The 20,082-nt window shown below is 46.4% G+C and overlaps 1 protein-coding gene across 1 annotated transcript in view; it reads left to right on the top strand.

Moving 5' to 3' along the window:
* Positions 1–20,082, top strand: part of NRXN3 (neurexin 3) — a 1,831,517-nt gene that overhangs the window by 1,071,947 nt on the left and 739,488 nt on the right.

Here is a 20,082-nt window from a genome sequence, read left to right as displayed (position 1 = left end):
GCTGGGTTGTATGTAGTAAGAGAGTAGCGAGGAGAGGTCGGAGGGAGCAATGTGATTGAGTGCTGTGTACTGCTCTCTCAGGCCCTCGGTTCACTGCCTCTCACCTCCAGGTGGCCGAGGGTCTCCTTCCCTACCTCCTTTCCCAAGTACTTCTTCTCTTGGATTGGCTCAGCTAAGTATTTACACTTCCCCCCGGAAGCATGGAGTTACTCTCCTGGCTTTCTCCTTTCTATCCCAAGTGGGGTGGCCATTGGAACTGGCCATCAAATGGGCATGTTCTGGAAATAAAATGTGGGTGATTTGCTTCTGCAAAGATTTGAAACTACTTCCCAAAGCTACATGTTCCCTTTCTTCCTGGAAAGCAAATGTTTGCATTCAGCTTTTCCAGTTTCACCTTAAAATTTTCCCTCAAGCCCATGGAAGTCTGGCCCCAGAGTATTCATTCCCTGGAGTCAAGGTGCAATGCTGAAGGTTGCGTGAGATGAAGTTCACAAATGCTATCTACTTATGCAATTCTTCCCATCCCTTCCCGCTCGCCTGCAATTGGTTATATATGTACTCCTGCACCTTCTCCTCCTACTATTATCCTGACTGCTGATCCGTGTCTGATGATTATGTCAGGTCTCACAACACCACAAGCTTTCTGATTGCTCTACTCCAAGTGGTTTAATATGACAATTAAAAATGATTTACAAATGGTCGTTGTGGTTCAAGCGGTGAGAGGCAGGAGAATGGTCTACGTGAGGCAGAAGCAGAATAATTTCATCCTCTCCGCAGCTGCTGCTGCCTTTAGTTCCGGGACTGGTTTGCTTCTGGGGTATTCTGCCAAGTTCCATTTCACAGTGGTTCTTCCCGGATGATATGTATTCAGAAAGAGTTGTCAGAACAGAAAGGGAGTTAATTCTATGTGGATCTGCAAGCCTTCTCTGTGGGCTGGGATGCTTGGGTTAGATATTCAAGGCTCTTTGCCAGCTGGTGTGATTGTCCTTTCATCAAGATAATTCTGGCTCACTTGGGTTTAATTTAGAGGTCAAAACTCTGGTTTCATCTACCTTCCCATATTAAATTCGGAGTTGCAGTGAACTCCAGGCTTTAACCACCTCTGCGATGAGAGTAGAAGGTTTGATTTTAGGGAAGGAGGATTCATTCATTCATTCAATCAATCGTTTTTATTGAGCGCTTACTGTGTTCAGAGCACTGTACTAAGCGCTTGGCAAGTACAAGTTGGCAACATATAGAGACAGTCCCTATTCAACAATGGGCTCACAGTCTAGAAGGGGGAGACAGACAACAAAACAAAATGTGTGGACAGGTGTCAAGCTGTCTGATAATGATGATAATGATAATAATAATAATAATGATAATTGTGGTGCTTAAGTACTTCCTATGTGCCAATCTCTGTTAAGAACTGGGGTAGGTGAAGGAAATAGCATACCTGACTCACACAGGGTTTACAGTTGAAGGGGGCAGGAGAACAGGTACTGAATCCCCATTTTACAAATGAGGGAAACTGATCAATCAATCAATCAATCGTATTTATTGAGCGCTTACTATGTGCAGAGCACTGTACTAAGCGCTTGGGAAGTACAAATTGGCATCACATAGAGACAGTCCCTACCCAACAGTGGGCTCACAGTCTAAAAGGGGGAGACAGAGAACAGAACCAAACATACCAACAAAATAAAATAAGTAGGATAGAAATGTACAAGTAAAATAAATAAATAAATAAATAAATAGAGTAATAAATATGTACAACCATATATACATATATACAGGTGCTGTGGGGAAGGGAAGGAGGTAAGACGGGGGGATGGAGAGGGGGACGAGGGGGAGAGGAAAGAAGGGGCTCAGTCTGGGAAGGCCTCCTGGAGGAGGTGAGCTCTCAGCAGGGCCTTGAAGGGAGGAAGAGAACTAGCTTGGCGGATGGGCAGAGGGAGGGCATTCCAGGCCCGGGGGATGACGTGGGCCGGGGGTCGATGGCGGGACAGGCGAGAGCGAGGTACAGTGAGGAGATTAGCGGTGGAGGAGCGGAGGGTGCGGGCTGGGCAGTAGGAGAAGGGAGGTGAGGTAGGAGGGGGCGAGGTGATGGAGAGCCTTGAAGCCCAGGGTGAGGAGTTTCTGCCTGATGCGCAGATTGATCGGTAGCCATTGGAGGTTTTTGAGGAGGGGAGTAATATGTCCAGAGCGTTTCTGGACAAAGATAATCCGGGCAGCAGCATGAAGTATGGATTGAAGTGGAGAGAGACACGAGGATGGGAGATCAGAGAGAAGGCTAGTGCAGTAGTCCAGACGGGATAGGATGAGAGCTTGAATTAGCAGGGTAGCGGTTTGGATGGAGAGGAAAGGGCGGATCTTGGCAATGTTGCGGAGCTGAGACCGGCAGGTTTTGGTGACGGCTTGGATGTGAGGGGTGAATGAGAGAGCGGAGTCGAGGATGACACCAAGGTTGCGGGCTTGTGAGACGGGAAGGATGGTAGTGCCGTCAACAGAGATGGGAAAGTCAGGGAGAGGACAAGGTTTGGGAGGGAAGACAAGGAGCTCAGTCTTTGACATGTTGAGCTTTAGGTGGCGGGCGGACATCCAGATGGAGATGTCCTGAAGGCAGGAGGATATGCGAGCCTGGAGGGAGGGGGAGAGAGCAGGGGCAGAGATGTAGATCTGGGTGTCATCAGCGTAGAGATGATAGTTGAAGCCGTGGGAGCGAATGAGGTCACCAAGGGAGTGAGTGTAGATTGAGAACAGAAGGGGACCAAGCACTGAACCTTGGGGAACCCCCACAGTAAGAGGATGGGAGGGGGAGGAGGAGCCTGCAAAAGAGACTGAGAAAGAACGACCGGAGAGATAAGAGGAGAACCAGGAGAGGACGGAGTCTGTGAAGCCAAGGTCAGATAACGTGTTGAGGAGAAGGGGGTGGTCCACAGTGTCAAAGGCAGCTGAGAGGTCGAGGAGGATTAGGACAGAGTATGAGCCGTTGGATTTGGCAAGCAGGAGGTCATTGGTGACCTTTGAGAGCGCAGTTTCCGTGGAATGAAGGGGACGGAAGCCAGACTGGAGGGGGTCGAGGAGAGAGTTGTTGTTGAGGAATTCTAGGCAGCGCATGTAGACAACTCGTTCAAGGAGTTTGGAAAGGAATGGTAGGAGGGATATGGGACGATAACTAGAAGGTGAGGTGGGGTCAAGAGAGGGTTTTTTTAGGATGGGAGAGACATGGGCATGTTTGAAGGCAGAGGGGAAGGAACCAGTGGAGAGTGAGCGGTTGAAGATGGAAGTTAAGGAGGGGAGAAGGGATGGAGCGAGAGATTTCATAAGATGAGAGGGAATGGGGTCAGAAGCACAGGTGGCCGGAGTAGCACTTGAGAGGAGGGAGGAGAGTTCCTCTGAGGATACCGCTGGGAAGGATGGGAGAGTAGCAGAGAGTGTTGAGAGCCGGGGGGTTGGAGAAAGGGGGGAAGAGACTTTGGGGAGGTCGGACCTGATGGATTTAATTTTGTTAATGAAGTAGGAGGCCAGATCGTTGGGGGTGAGGGAAGGAGGAGGGGGAGGAACCGGGGGCCTGAGAAGGGAGTTGAATGTACGGAAGAGCTGGCGGGGGTGATGGGCATGGGTGTCAATAAGGGAGGAGAAATAGTTTTGTCTGGCAGAAGAGAGGGCTGAGTTAAGGCAGGAGAGGATAAACTTGAAGTGAACGAGGTTGGCATGGTGTTTAGACTTTCGCCAGCTGCGTTCGGCAGCTCGAGCATAAGAGCGAAGGAGGCGGACAGTGGCAGTGATCCAGGGCTGTGGGTTGGTGGTGCGAGAGCGGCGAAGGGAAAGGGGAGCGAGTGAGTCTAGCTGAGTAGAAAGGGTAGAGTTGAGAGCAGTAATCTGATCATCAAGACTGGGTAGAGAGGAGAGGGCGGCGAGGTGGGGTGTGAGGCGCTCCGAAAGATGGGTGGGGTCCAGAGAGCGGAGATCTCTGTGAGGGAGTAATACGGATTTACAGGGGAAAGGAGTGTGAGTGAGGAGGCAGGTGAGAAGATTATGATCAGAGAGAGGGATCACAGAGTTGGTGAGGGTGGACACAGTGCAGCGGTAGGAGATGATGAGGTCGAGGGTATGACCAAGTTGGTGAGTGGGTGAGGTGGGGTGGAGGAAGAGGTTGGCAGCGTCAAGGAGAGATAGAAGGCGGGCGGCAGAGGAGTCGTTAGGGATATCCATGTGGATATTGAAGTCTCCGAGGATCAGAGTGGGCATGGAGAAGGAGAGAAGGAATGTGAGGAAGGGGTCAAAGTCGTTAAAGAAGTTGGAAGTGGGGCCCGGAGGGCGGTAGATGACGGCTACAAGAATCTGGAGGGGGTGGTAGAGGCGAATAATGTGGGCTTCAAAGGAAGGGAAGGAAAGGGAAGGGGGAGGAGGGATAGTGCGAAAGCGACATTGGGGGGCGAGAAGGAAACCGACACCTCCTCCTTTTCCGGTGAGTCTGGGGGAGTGGGAGAAGAAGAGGCCTGCACTGCAGAGAGCAGCAGAAGAGACCGTGTCGTCCGGCGACAGCCATGTTTCAGTTAGGGCGAGGAGGAGTAGAGAACTGGAAAGGAAAAGGTCCAGGATGAAAGGGATCTTACTTAAAACGGAGCGGGGGTTCCAGAGGCCACACTTGGCATCAGCTGTCGAGGGTGGGGAGGGAGGGGGAAGGGTGCGAGGGGTGGGGAGGGTTTGGATTGGGATGAGTTGGCGGGGGCCTGGGCGGGGAGAGTGGGAAGGGGGGTGGCGATGGGAAAGGAGAACTGGGATGGGGTGGGGGCGGGGAGAAGGGGAGGAGGGGGGCCGGGAGGGAGAAGCGGAGGACCTGCGCTGGTACAGAGGAATCCTTGGTAGGGGTTGAGGGGGAGCGGTCTTGGTGGGTGAGAGGGAGGGAAACAGCTGGGTGGGAGAGGGGAAGGGGAAGGTGAGGAATGGGAATGGCAGTTGGGAGCAAGGGAACTGAAAGTTCATGGTGAGGACAGCAGGGCGAGTGACAGTACCGCGGGGGGTTAACAATTGAGATGCAGAAGCAATAAAACAGTAGCAATGATAAAAGTAGGCGATGGCATCACAGGGTGTAGTTGAGCAATCAGTATGCTATGGCAATAATAGAATTGGCAGACAATGATGCCACAGAGAGCAGATACAAACTATTAAGAGCTGGAGTAGGGTGGGCCAGTTAAGGGGGGTCAGGGAGCAGAGATACCTGGGGAGGGGAGCGAACAGTCAACTAGCATGGGAGGGCTGAGGAGGTGTGAATGAGGTTGTCGTTAATGTAACATGTAACATGGTGCTAACATGGTGCTAACAAGGTGCTAACAAGGGCTTTTTACCTGGGGGCGGGCGGGGGGAGAGTCAGTCAGGACCGGACCGGGAAGGTGGGGGGATGAGGGGCACTTTACGGAAGGCCTCCTAAGTGGGGGGGTGGAAGCAGGGGGGGCGTCCGTGGGGGCGCTGAGATGGCGGGAGGTGGGCGGCCGGGCCTCTCGGGAACGGAGTGCCGGGCGTCAATGGCGGCGCTCTGAGGAGAGGAGCCTTCCGGGAGCAGCAAGGCCGCCTGGCGGGTGGGTGGGCCTCTCGGGAACGTAGTCCCGGGCGTCTCCTGGTGTGATGGCGGGCGGGCCTCTCGGGAACGGAGTCCCGGGCGTCTATGGCGGCGCTCAGAGGAGAGGATCCTTCCGGGAGCAGCAAGGCCTCGCGGTGTGATGGCGGGCGGGCCTCTCGGGAACGGAGTCCCGGGCGTCTATGGTATTTATACCTATCTACTTGTTTTGTTTTGTTATCTGTCTACCCATTCTAGGCTGTGAGCCCATTGTTGGTTAGGGACCATCTCCAAATGTTGCTGATTTGTACTTCCCAAACGCTTAGTACAGCGCTCTGCACACAGTAAGTGCTCAATAAATATGATTGGATGAGTGAATGAAACTGAAGTACGGACCAATGAAGTGACTTGCCCAAGTCAAACAGTAGGCAAAAGACAGAACCAGGATTAAAACCCAGGTCTTCTTGATCCCAGTCCTGTGCTCTTCCCACTGGGCCTTGCTGCTTGTCTTTGGGGAAATTTATGGACTTAATCAATCAATCAATCGTATTTATTGAGCGCTTACTATGTGCAGAGCACTGTACTAAGCGCTTGGGAAGTACAAATTGGCAACACATAGAGACAGTCCCTACCCAACAGTGGGCTCACAGTCTAAAAGGGGGAGACAGAGAACAGAACCAAACATACCAACAAAATAAAATAGGATAGAAATGTACAAGTAAAATAAATAAATAAATAAATAAATAGAGTAATAAATATGTACAACCATATATACATATATACAGGTGCTATGGGGAAGGGAAGGAGGTAAGATGGGGGGATGGAGAGGGGGACGAGGGGGAGAGGAAGGAAGGGGCTCTGTCTGGGAAGGCCTCCTGGAGGAGGTGAGCTCTCAGCAGGGCCTTGAAGGGAGGAAGAGAGCTAGCTTGGCGGAGGGGCAGAGGGAGGGCATTCCAGGCCCGGGGGATGACGTGGGCCGGGGGGCGACGGCGGGACAGGCGAGAACGAGGTACAGTGAGGAGATTAGCGGTGGAGGAGCGGAGGTTGCGGGCTGGGCTGTAGAAGGAGAGAAGGGAGGTGAGGTAGGAGGGGGCGAGGTGATGGAGAGCCTTGAAGCCCAGGGTGAGGAGTTTCTGCCTGATGCGCAGATTGATTGGTAGCCACTGGAGATTTTTGAGGAGGGGAGTAATATGCCCAGAGCGTTTCTGGACAAAGATAATCCGGGCAGCAGCATGAAGTATGGACTTAAGTGTGGTTGACTTATGTATGTGTCTCTCACTCGTGTATAAATCTATATTGTTACTGGGAACAGCATGTCATTTATCCCCTGGGTGGAAAATGACCATTTACCAGAAACTGGTGCTTTGGTATTAAAGATCTGGCATCTATAAAGAAACCATCCTACTGGAAATTTTAGTAGACTTCGCTGATGTGAGTCCTTTGGGGGAGTTCTAGCTACACGTTGAAATTGTCATCGTCATTTTCCCCAGAAACAGATGGCTTAATCAGCCACATTTTGCCAAAGATTTGAGGCCTTATTATTTTGGAGGACTTAATAGTGGCCTCCCTGAACTTTCCTCAGATGGATTTCAATAGAACAAATGATGTGAAATTGAATTCTGCTAAATTGAATTAATTTCCTCCAAATATTTCAACAAGTCATGAGCAGAGTATAGGTAGGTATGGATGATGACCAAGTGCCTCTGTGATTGGCTTCCAGCTGAGTGGCAACAAAATGAGCATCGTAAGTCACCAGATGAAATATTATGCAGTGCTCTTCCAGGTCAGTTTTTGGGTGGCCTGAGATTTGTAAGGGTGTTTGGTCAGGTCCTAGAGACCATCAACTTCATACCTTGATGGTCCATCCTGGTATTCTCCCTTTTGCTGGCAGAAGAAGGTCATGGGTTCTAATCCTAGCTCCACCACTTGTCTGCTGGGTGACCTTGGGCAAGTCGCTTAACTTCTCTCTGCATAGATGAGATATCATCTATTAAATGGGGATGGAGACCACATGGAACAGGTACTGTGTCCAACCTGATTTGCTTATATCCACCCCAGTGCTTAGTACAGTGCCTGGCCCATAGTAGGCACTTAACAAATACCACAATCATTATTGTTATTATTACTATTATTATTATTAACTTCTTGGGGGATGGAAAAGTTCCAACCTTCCTACCCCCTTAGGAATTTTGATGGAGTTGGGGATGGGATCTGAGATGTCTGAATGGATCCTGTCAGAATCCAGGACCCTTCCAAGCCCACCAGAATCACAGACAGAGATTCAATTCAATTCAATCATATTTATTGAGCGCTTACTGTGTGCAGAGCACTGTACTAAGTGCTTGGGAAGTACAAGTTGGCAACATATAGAGATAGTCCCTACCCAACAGCGGGCTCACAGTCTAGAAGGGGGAGACAGACAACAAAACAAAACAGAGATGAATATCAGAAACCTTCTGAGCCCTCTGTAGTTCTTTGAACTGATAGCCATCCTAACCCACAGGAGACTCTCTCGGAAAAGTACAGATCCCCAGAGCTATCCTGGGCCCAGCCCAAACTGCTGTGGCAGTTCTGGTATTTGGCCAAGCCATCCCTGATGGGATCCTACCAACTCTATTATACTCACTCACGTGCCTTAGGTCAGTGCACATAGTAAGCACTCCAAAATACCTTTGATTGATTTATCAGCCAGGTGGTAGGGGAGGTGGGACATACTTGTGAAATACTGTGAAAATTCTCCATCCTTAAGGTTCTAAAGTCTATAACCTTGGTTCGTGCCTCAGACCGAGAAAGTCCAAGTTTGCAATTCAGCATAACAATCGCAGGCTTCGCATCTGAGAAATATATGAAAAATCCATCATTGAATCACTGCATGGAACTTGGAACTAGAGTGATTGCAAATAAGTCCTGGAGATTCAAGACTGAAGCTGGAATTGTGTCTACATACTCTGCTATACTCTCCCAAGCACTTACTACAGTGCTTACACAGTAAGCACTCAATAAATACCACTAATTGATCGATTGATTGGTAACTCAGGGCTAGGGCAGGATGTGGAGGTGAACATGATTGACAGGTGATGTCAGTGGGCTGTAAATAGATCCCAGGCCTTAAATAGCAGTGTGTATGTGGTTGAAGATAGAAAAGGGGCAGAGGAGCGATGAGGAGAAAACCTGGGCTGTGCAAATCCATGTTACTTTTGTCATTAGCTTATGTCTTGTCAGTCTACATTTAGAGAACAGCTAAAGAGGTGCTCTGGCTCAATCCTTGAAACAGTTAAGGTGCTGTCAGACAGTGGGGATTTAAGGGATGATTACTTCTTAGAGTTACTACTTTAATATACTGTACTTGGAAGTGCTGGTGTTGGCAGTGAGATACTTAGTGTCACATTATACAATATCATGTGTGATCAATCCTGGTTGACATAACCTGATCTGACTTTCATACTCCAACGTTACATGGAGTGACAGCTTGGGTCAGGGTTTGGTGTATGTTTGCTACTCCACAAATGATGGAGATAAGCTTGAAGCCTTGGTTAATCTTTAAAGTGTTTCTCCAAGTTTGATCCCCTAAGGAATGGTTGATCTTGGCCTTTTTTAGTGGAGGCAGGGATCCAGAGGCTGCCTTGAAAGAACTCCAGCTAAGACCTGGACTTTGGTGGGCTATTAGTACAGGGCTCTGAACATATAGTAGGCTCTCAATAACTACCATTGATGATGTAGGAGAGGTTTTGACTCTTTTCTGTAACCCTCAAACTAAGCATTGGCCCCATTGTTTTAAAGTTCACAAAGGAATCTGAAGCATTCTTAAATTGATGGAATTCATATTATTTAAATGCAAGGTGGTTCAGTCTTTCCAAAAAAAAGTTTCCATAAATGGTGTTTATTGAGTTCTTACTGGGAGAGTACAGCACAACGGAGTTTGTAGACATGTTCCCTGCCAACAAGGAGCTTACAGTTTAGAGGACTATTAAAAAATGTTTTAAATGGAAGTTTTAAATTTTAATTGTGGAAACCAGCATGGTCTAGTGAAGAGAGCATGGGGCTAGGAAATCAGAGTTCTAGTCTCAGCTCTGCAACTAGTCTCTTGTGCGATGTTGGACAAGTCACTTAATCTTTCTTCCTCAGTTTCCTCACCTGTAAAATGGGGATGTTTTATTCATTCATTCATTTAATCATATTTATTGAGCACTTACTATGTACAAAGCACTGTACTAAGCACTTAGAAGAATACAATACAGCAATAAACAGATATATTCCCTGCCCACAATGAGCTCACAGTCTAGAGGGGGAGACAGGCATTAATATAAATAAATAAATGAATAAATAAATAACCGATATATACATATGTGCTGTGAGGATGAGAGGGAGAATGAATGAAGGGAGCAAGTCAAGGTGACACAGAAAGGAATGGGAGAAGAGAAGAGCTTAGTTAGGGAAGGGTTCTTGGAGAAGGTGTGCCTTCAGTAAAGTTTTGAAGTAGGGGAGCGCAATTATCTATCTGATATGAGGAGAGAGGGTGTTCCAGGCCAGAGGTAGGATATGGATGAGGGGTTGGCAATGAGAGAGATGAGATCGAGGTACAGTGAGAAGGTTAGTATTAGAGGGATGAAGTGTGCAGGCTTTATCATAGTAGGAGAGTAGCTAGGTGAAGTAGGAGGGGACAAGGTGATTGAGTGCTTTAAAACCAATCGTTATGAAATTTTGTTTGATGCACGGGTGGAACCATTGGAGTTTCTTGAAGAGTGGAGAAACATGGTCTGAATGCTTTTGAAGGAAAATGATCTGGACAGCAGAGTGGAGTATGGACTGGAGTGGGGAGAGACAGGAGGCAGGAAGGTCAGCAAGGAGGCTGATAATGATAATCAAGGCAGGAAAGGATAAGTGCGGTGACAGTTTGGATGGAAGGGAAGGGGAAGATTTTAACAATGTTTTACCAGCTCTCTCTCCCTCTGTGTCTGATCTGATTGTTTTGAATCTATCTCAACAATCAGTGGTATTAATTGAGTGCTTACTATGTTCAGACTACTCTACTGATCAATTAGTCATATATTGAGCACTTGATGATTGATTGTGGTATTTGTTAAGCGGTTACTGTACAGCTAGGCACTGTACTAAGCACTGGGATAGATACAGGCTAATCAGGGTGGACAAAGTTCCTGTCCCACATGGGCTCACAGTCTCAATCCCCATTTTACAGAAGAGGTAATTGAGGCACAGAGAAATGAAGGGGCTTGCCCAAGGTCCCACAACAGACAAGTGGCAGAGCCGGGATTAGAACCCATGATCTTCTGACATCCAGGCCTGTTCTCTATCCACTATGCCATGCAGCTTCTCCACTTAATGTGTGCAGAGCACTGTACTAGGTGCTTGGGAGAGTACAGTATAGCAGAGATGGTAGACACATTCCTTTCCCACAACCTGCTTACAGTCTAGAGGTGGGCACAGTCTAGAGGCACTTGGGAGAGTGCAATAGAGTTGGTAGACACAATTCCTGCCCTCAAGGAGTTTGCAATTTAACAGGAAGCAAGCAACAGAGTATAAGGATATGAATTTAAGCTCAGTATGTGTGGAGTGAATACTTAAGTATTTGGAATGGGGTGAATAAGATGGAAAAATGAAAAGTGAGTTAGGGGAGGCTTCCTGGAGGTGATGAGATTTTAGTAGAATTTTGAATATGGGCAGAGTGGTGGTAGGACAGAAACAGTGAGGGAGGTCTGGAACGAAGGAGTATGTGAGCAAAGGTTGGTGGAGAGAGAGATGAGAGCAAGGCATGGTGAGCAGTTTAGTATTAAAGCAGTGCAGTGTGTGGGCTGGGTTGTAGTGAGAGAGGAGCAAGGTTAGGTAAGTGGGGAGAGAGCTGATTGCTCTGCCCATCCGCCAAGCTCTTCCTCCCTTCAAGGCCCTACTGAGCCTTCCCAGACTGAGCCCCTTCCTTCCTCTGCCCCTCGACCCCCTCTCCATCCCCCACATCTTACCTCCTTCCCTTACCCACAGCACCTGTATATATGTTTGTACATATTTATTACTCTATTTATTTATTTATTTTACTTGTACCTATCTATTCTGTTTATTTTATTTTGTTAGTATGTTTGGTTTTGTTCTCTGTCTCCCCCTTCTAGACTGTGAGCCCACTGTTGGGTAGGGACTGTCTCTATATGTTGCCAGCTTGTACATTCCAAGCGCTTAGTACAGTGCTCTGCACACAGTAAGCGCTCAATAAATGTGATTGATTGATTGATTGATTGATTAAAGCTGATGGTGAGGAGTTTCTGCTTAATGCGGAGAAGGATGAGCACCCATCAGACGTATTTGAGGAGTGGGAGACATGCTCGGAATGATTTTTTAGAAAGATGTTGTGGGAAGCAAAGTGAGGTATGGACTGGAAAGGGGTGAGGCTGGAGGCAGGGAGGTCAGTGAGGAGACTGATGCGATAGTTGAGAGAGGATACAAGTGCTTGAACTAGCGTGGTGGCTGGATGGAGAGGAAGTGCTTCTGTGGTAAGCACATACTAAGTGCTGTGTACTTATAGTACTAAGAATAAAATGGAAAATCAAATTATGGTATCCCAGAACTCAAAGACTTTTACTCTCTTCAGTCCAAGGTGATGTTCACAGCACTGACTGATTTACCAACCATTCTTACCACCTTCTCTCCATCAACTTCTTGATTATCAGGCGGAACACTACCTTCTCCATCTTAAGATCCATGGCTCTTTCATTCATTCATTCATTCATTCAATTGTATTTATTGAGTGCTTACTGTGTGCAGAGCACTGTACCAAGCGCTTGGGAAGTACAAGTCGGCAACATATAGAGACGGTCCCTACCCAACAACAGGCTCACAGTCTATAAGGGGGAGACAGACAACAAAACAAAACATGTAGACAGGTGTCAAAATCATCAGAACAAATAGAATTAAAGCTATATGCACATCATTAACGAAATAAATAAAATAGTAAATATGTACAAGTAAAATAAATAGAGTAATAAATCTGTACAAATATATATACAGGTGCTGTGGGGAGGGGAAGGAAGTAGGGCTGGGGGGATGGGGAGGAAGAGCGGAAAAAGGGGGCTCAGTCTGGGAAGGCCTCCTGGAGGAGGTGAGCTCTCAGTAGGGCTTTGAAGAGAGCTATCTTGGCAGATGTGTGGAGGGAAGGCTTTACAGGCCGGGGAAGGACATGGGCCGGGGGTCGACAGCGGGACAGGCAAGAACGAGGTACAGTGAGGAAGTTAGTGGCAGAGGAGCGGAGGGTGCGGGCTGGGCTGGAGAAGGAGAGAAGGGAGGTGAGGTAGCAGGGGGCGAGGTGATGGAGAGCCTTGAAGCCGAGAGTCCTTCTTCCAAGAGGCCTTCCCTGATTCTCTCATTTCCTCTATTTCCATTTCCTTCCTTGTGTGTCACCTACTCCCCAGGGTATCCTCACTCAAGCACTTGAGTCTTCTCTCCAGTAGTACCTCTGTTGCTTCCCTCTTCCTGTAATTTATTTTAGTGTTTGTCTCCTCTGCTAGACTTTAATCTCCTTGAAGGTAGGGATCATGTCTACTACCTCTATTGAACTCTCTCAGTCTCTTAGTACAGTGCTCAGCCTCAAGTAAGCACTCACCAAGTACTATTGATTGACTAATTGAATGTTAGTCTCTCCCGGAGATATGGAGAGTTAAAAACGTTCCCTCGGACCCAGGCACAACCTGTCTCTGCATTGCTTCACCACCCTTCTCTCCTGATCTGTATCTGGGGAAAAACATTTTAGAATTTGGTCCAGCTAAGAAATATTAAGTAGGAGAGGATGTTCTCACTAATATCCTTGTTTAGGCTCAATAGGCAGGCTGCATTTCATGTTCAGATTTGGTATTTACTGTGAATGCTAATGAGAGCTCCTCTCAGCTAATTTCTCAAGTCCATTTGCCCCAAGTTAAGGCCTTTTGCAGACAGAAGTGGTATATTATGCAATACCACAGAAAAGGGGGATGGTGAATGGACTAGGGCATTCTACCATGCCACCTCTTCCTCTTCTAGTGTAGACATTCAAAGTCAAGATAAACCACCATGCATACCTTGTTTCTGTACCTGAGGGTGTCATTGAAAGGTATTTGAAGTCAAATACTTTGTGTCCATATTTTCAAGCCTCCCGGAAAAAAGCAGAGGAAGATGGTCAGGGGACAACAGTGGGAACAATCCTGAGCATACCAGTCCTATGAGAACCTCACATCATCATCTAGTGGAATGAGCATGGGCCTGAGAGACAGGGGACCCAGGTTTGAATCTGGCTCTCTCACTTGCCTGTTTTGGGATCTTGGGAAAGTCTCCTAACTTCTCTGTTCATCAGTTTCTTCACCTGTAAATGGGAATACCTCCCCCTTAGACTGCGAGCCCCAATTATTATCTACCCCAGTAATAATAATAATGATAATAATAATAATAATAATGTCGGTATTTGTTAAGTGCTTATTATGTGTTGAGCACTGTTCTAAGCCCTGGGGTAGGTACAGGGTAATCAGGTTGTCCCACGTGTGGCTCACAGTCTCAATCCCCATTTTACAGATGAGGTAACTGAGGCACCAAGAAGTTAAGTGACTTGCCTGAAGTCACACATCTGACAAGTGGCAGAGGCAGTGTTTAGCACAGTGCTTGGCACCTAGTAAGCACTTAACAGATATCCCAATTATGATACAAGGCCCAATTAACACCTCAAATCTGGGCCCTATTTCCTTGAGATTTGATTTCAATACCTTTTAATGACTCTCCCAGGTACAGAAGCACAGCTGTGGGAACATCTTGAGTTTGAATTTTTAGAGTAGAAGAGGAAGAGGTTGGATAGATTGCAACAGCCTGTTCACCATCCCCCTTTCCCTAGGCCTAAGCAATAATAAAAACAGCAACAATGTACCTTGATTAAACCCATCTTATTTATGAGCAAAAATGTTTCCAAAGGGCACCGAATCAATATGAGGGGAAGTTTCATAGATGAACTCTCAATCACCTTGCCCCCTCCAACCTCACCTCACTACTCTCCTACTTCAACTCAACTCGCACACTTTGTTCCTCTAATGCTAACCTTCTTACTGTACCTCCGTCTCATCTATCGCGCCACCGACCTCTCACCACACCCTGCCTCTAGCTTGGAATGCCCTCCCTCCGCAAATTCAACAGATAATTACTCTCCCCCTGGTTTCAAAGCCTAATTGAAGACACATCTCCTCCAAGAGGACTTCCCTGACTAAGCCCTCCTTTCCTTTTCTCCCACTCCCTCTGCATCACCCTGACTTGCTCCCTTCATTCATCCCCTCTCCCAGTCTCACAGCACTTACATACATATCTGTAATGTATTTATTTATATTAATGTTTGTCTCCCCCTCTACACTTTAAACTCAATCTGATGGGAAAGAAGGGTGGACCTTGAAAAGAGTCCTTTAAGCTCAATCTGGGTAGGGAATGCGCCTGTTATATTGTACTCTCCTAAGCGCTTAGTGTTCTGCACACAGTAAACACTCAATAAATATGATTGACTGACTGATTGAATGCTGGCTAGGGAGTTTTCTAGCAGCTAATCCACACTGCAAACCCTTTGATGACCTGAGGAGCCACAGAACCTCTATTTCCCAGCTATCCATCTGTGTCTCTAGAGAGATTCGATGCCACTCGATGGCTAAGGCTGCATGAAAACTATTTGGGAACACAGCCGCAAATCAAGGCCGAGGCATTTGTATCATTCTCACTTGAATTCCTGGGGCACTCCTTTCTGTATCACAGTAAAACAAGTAGAAGCTGTGCACAAATGAGTGTTGCCCAGCAGCCCCTGGGGAGGCAAACTGGGCTAGTTTCCTCATCTACCCAGAGGGTCATCCTGAATAATCATTAATGGGCCAGGGATAAGTGGTCTCAATGGTATTGAAAGATCACATGAGCAAAGGTGGCAGTTCAATTCTGTGGGTATTCAGTCCCTGGTCCTCCCACCCTGGCAGTAGAGATGTGATTTGTCTTTTCAGAAAGTGCTTGAACAAAGTTGAGCATGAAGAATTGCCACCAACTAGAAAGTGTGAGTTGCTTTGAAAATAGCACTTTTGGGGTTGTGGAGTGTGTTTGTGTGTGTGCACATCATAACCCATTCTTTCTCTGGGCTATCCCTGATTCACACCTTCCTCCCTCCTCAACTGTGTTAGAAAAATGTATGAAAATAAAAGTTGTAGACTTCAGAGCTGCCCGAGTGTGATTCTAGCTTCTAATTCCTTGCCACCCAACCCTGTTTTTGCTATCCATTTCCCTAGGCCCACCTCTACCAAGTTATATTTATAAGAAGTTGTACTGTATCAGGAGAGATATAGTAATGGATTCTAGTGCATTATTATTATTTTATCATTATTATTATTATTATTATTATGGCATTTGTTAATAACTTATTATGTGCCAAGCACTCTTCTAAGAGCCAGGGTAAATACAAGATACTCAAGTCGGACATCCCCTGTTCCACTTAGAGCTCACAGTCTAGAGGGACTACGATTGAATCTTCATTTTACAGATGAGGAAACTGAGACACAGAGAAGTTATGTGACTGACCTAAGGTCACACAGTAGTCATGATGGGGCCGGGATTAGAACCCAGATCCGCTGACTTCCAGGTCTGAGCTCTTTCCACTAGGCCATACTGCTTTCCTTAGATATCATATGCACACTACATATCACTAAAATATAGGCCCCTTGAGGGCAGAGATTGTGGCTACTTATTCTACCGGTGCAGCACTCTTCACACATTAAGCACTCAAAAATACTATTGATTGATTGATCTAGACATTAAGATGAATGTCTGGGAGGGCAACCATCTTATAGTCCTCCAAGCATCCTGCACTCCTGTGGGAAGCAGAATACAGTACTCAGTGGATCATTGATAATACTGAGGATAATGATTGTTGTATTCATTAAGTGCTTTCTATGTGCTGGGTACTATACTAAGTGCTGGAGTAGATACAAGGTAATTGGGTTGGACACAGTCCCTGTCCCAAAATCTGATTCAATCAATCATCATCATCATCAATCGTATTTATTGAATGCTTAATGTGTGCAGACCACTGTACTAAGCGCTTGGGAAGTACAAGTTGGCAACATATAGAGACAGTCCCTACCCAACAGTGGGCTCACAGTCTAAAAGGGGGAGATGCACCGTACTAAGCACTCTGGGAATGTACCATACAATTGAGTTGGGAGACTTGATCCCTGCCCTCAGCAAGCCTACAGTCTACTGTTATGCAGCATGCATATGCCACCTAGGGAAGCAGTGTGGCCTAGTGGAAAGTGCATGGGCCTGGGAGTCAGTCTACAGAGGGAGACTGACATTAAAATTTGTGGTAGGTAGGGCCAAGAGTAATGATATTCCTTAAGTTTTGGTTTCCTAATTTCCCCATTGTTTCTGCTCTAGGGAACATCTACTACAAGCCTCTCTTCTGGATAGGGAGAATGTTGCTATATAAGTCAATACAATATGTTTTTCCATTATCACTTTGCCCTAGGGCATTGCTGCTCAGAAAATGCCAGATCCAGTCTTGGTTCTCTGAGTGGTTTTCATGCTCCTCTGGCTGTTATTTACAGGGAATGAATGAAGGATTCAATCAGTAGCATTTTTTTGAGCATTTACTGCATGCAGAACACTGTACTAAGTGCTTGGGAGAGTACAATATAACAGAGCTAGTAGATATGATCCCTGCTCACAAAGAGCTTACAATCTAAAGGGAAACAAATGATAGCAGCAAATTAATCCAACATTTTTTCATGGCATTCAACATACTTTCCAGCTTTTGAGTAATTCATATAATTTTGTTTTATTTTCTTGTGCTGACATAGTGAATATATACACAATAAAAGTATTCTTATAGGAAAGGGAAATAAAAATCTATTACTTACATTTACAGTAAAGTGCATTTAAGTTTATAATTATATTAGCATTCTTTCATTTTAGTCCCACCTTTCCCCTCCTAAATAAGTGCAATATTAATAAATTAAAATTTAATTTTCATGTTTCATTAGAAATCTTTTATTTTAATTTCCCAACTATCTCAGCAAGTCTTAACTCTCAGCTCTTATTTTAATTTATCTAAATTCTGCAACTATTTCATGCAGATCTTACTGCCCCAGCCCTCAAGATTCCTACTGAATCTCAGCTTTTCTTTCTTTTTTCTTTTCTTTCAATCGTATTTACTGAGTGTTTACTGTGTGCAGAGCACTGTACTAAGCGCTTGGGAAGTCCAAGTTGGCAACATATAGAGACGGTCCCTACACAACAGCAGGCTCACAGTCTAGAAGGGGGAGACAGACAACAAAAAAACCCATATTAACAAAATGAAATAAATAGAATAGTAAATATGTACAAGTAAAATAGAGTAATAAATATGTACAAACAAATATACAGGTGCTGTGGAGAGGGGAAGGAGGTAAGGGGGAGATGGGGAGGGGGAAAAGGGGGAGAGGAAGGAGTGGGCTCAGTCTGAGAAGGCCTCCTGGAGGAGGTGAGCTCTCAGTAGGGCTTTGAAAGGAGGAAGAGAGCTAACTTGGCAAATGTGCTGAGGGAGGGCATTCCAGGCCAGGGGGAGGATGTGGGCCAGGGGTCGACGGTGGGACAGGCAAGAACAAGGCACAGTGAGGAGGTTAGTGGCAGAGGAGCAGAGGGTGCGGGCTGGACTGTAGAAGGAAAGAAGGCAGGTGACGTAGGAGGGGGTGAGGTGATGGAGAGCCTTGAAGCTGAGAGTGAGGAGTTTTTGCCTGATGCATAGGTTGATTGGTAGCCACTGGAGATTTTTGAGGAGGGGAGTAACATGTCCAGAGTGTTTCTGCACAAAGGTGATCCGGGCAGCGGTGTGAAGTACAGATTGAAGTGGGGAGAGACAGGAGGATGGGAGATCAGTAAGGAGGCTGATGCAGTAATCCAGTAGGGATAGGATGAGAGATTGAACCAGCAGGGTAGTGGTTTGGATGGAGAGGAAAGGCTGGATCTTGGCGATGTTGTGGAGGTGCGACCGGTATGTTTTGGTGACGGATTGGATGTGAGGGGTGAACGAGAGAGCGGAGTTGAGGATGACACCAAGGTTGCGGGCTTGTGAGACGGGAAGGATGGTAGTGCCATCAACAGTGATGGGAAAGTCAGGGAGAGGGCAGGGTTTGGGAGGGAAGATAAAGGAGTTCAGTCTTGGACATATTTAGTTCCAGATGGCGGGCAGACTTCCAGATGGAGATGTCTTGAAGGCAGGAGGAGACATGAGCCTGAAGGGAGGGAGAGAGAGCAGGGGCAGAGATGTAGATTTGGGTGTCATCAGCGTAGAGATAATAGTTGAAGCCGTGGGAGCGAATGAGTTCACCAAGGGAGTGAGTGTAGATAGAGAACAGAAGGAGATCAAGAACGGACCCTTGAGGAACCCCTACAGTAAGGGGATGGGAGGGGGAGGAGGAGCCATGGTCATCATGCCTGTTATGAGTTTTCATTCATATTCCTGTATGGTTAGTTCTGCTGGAACACATTTTCATTGTGTATTTTGGTTGGAACTCTAAAGAGGAACTGGAATGTTCCTCCTATAGCTTGCACCTGTCTGGAAGCCATTATGTGTGCAGTCAAGACACATTTTCTGTAGCATGAGGCTCTTCAGGAACAAAATCTCTTGTTATAGAAGAACCAATGGTATATTGGGTATTTCTTGTAATTTACCAGTATCCCGCTTGCCGGTCTCTGTTTACTTATCCTCTCCTTGTCCCTGAAAGGTAGATGGGAGCCCAACAACATTAATGTCTTTCTGTAGAAGGGCAAAGAGGCTTACCTGGGCACAAAGTGAATCTGGGCTATAGCTCTAAGTATTATTCCTCTCAGTTGATTTACCCATCCTATCCTGTCAGTCAGTTATGCTTATTGAGCACTTACTGTGTTCAGAGCACTGTACTAAGTACTTGGGAGAGTACAGTAAAACAATGTTAACAGGCACATTCCATGCCCTTAGTAAGTTTACGTCTGGAGACGAACTTACAGTTCAGAACCTACAGTCAGCGGTCCTCTAATCTTTAGACCTGAACTCACATGAAATCCTGTCTCTCCACTCCCTAACTCTCCTCCCTAACTCTTCCATATATCTTTCTAAAAATATACATGTGAAGTTTTCGAAATTTGTCCTATTAAGTGTATTTTATGTTCTTTGTGCCTGACTCTTGGGTTTTATATCTAATTGTATATTTTGTAATTATATATTTTAAAGGTGTATTGTTCTTTATCTGTACTTCTCCAAAGAGTTTAGTATGCAGCAAGGGCTAAGTCATTTTATTGATGATGATAATCATGATGATGATTAAGGATTTTCAAGGTTTCAAGTGCCAAAACAGAGTGCCTGAATCAATGTATGTGGAAGTTGGTGTCTTAGGCAGCCAGGACTGAATGGGTGAGAAAGGAGGCAGATTCAGACTAAGGGTTTCACTGGAGCTGGGGAAAACAGTGGCAACTAAGGAGACTTAGAATTGAAATAGAGAAGTAGCATGGTCTAGTGGGTAGAGCACAAGCCTGGGAGCCAGGAGGATCTG

Source organism: Tachyglossus aculeatus, chromosome 1, assembly GCF_015852505.1.
Source record: "Tachyglossus aculeatus isolate mTacAcu1 chromosome 1, mTacAcu1.pri, whole genome shotgun sequence".
NCBI lineage: Eukaryota > Metazoa > Chordata > Mammalia > Monotremata > Tachyglossidae > Tachyglossus > Tachyglossus aculeatus.
The sequence above is the reverse complement of the archived record's forward strand: the minus strand, read 5'-3'. Positions and strand labels throughout refer to the sequence as shown.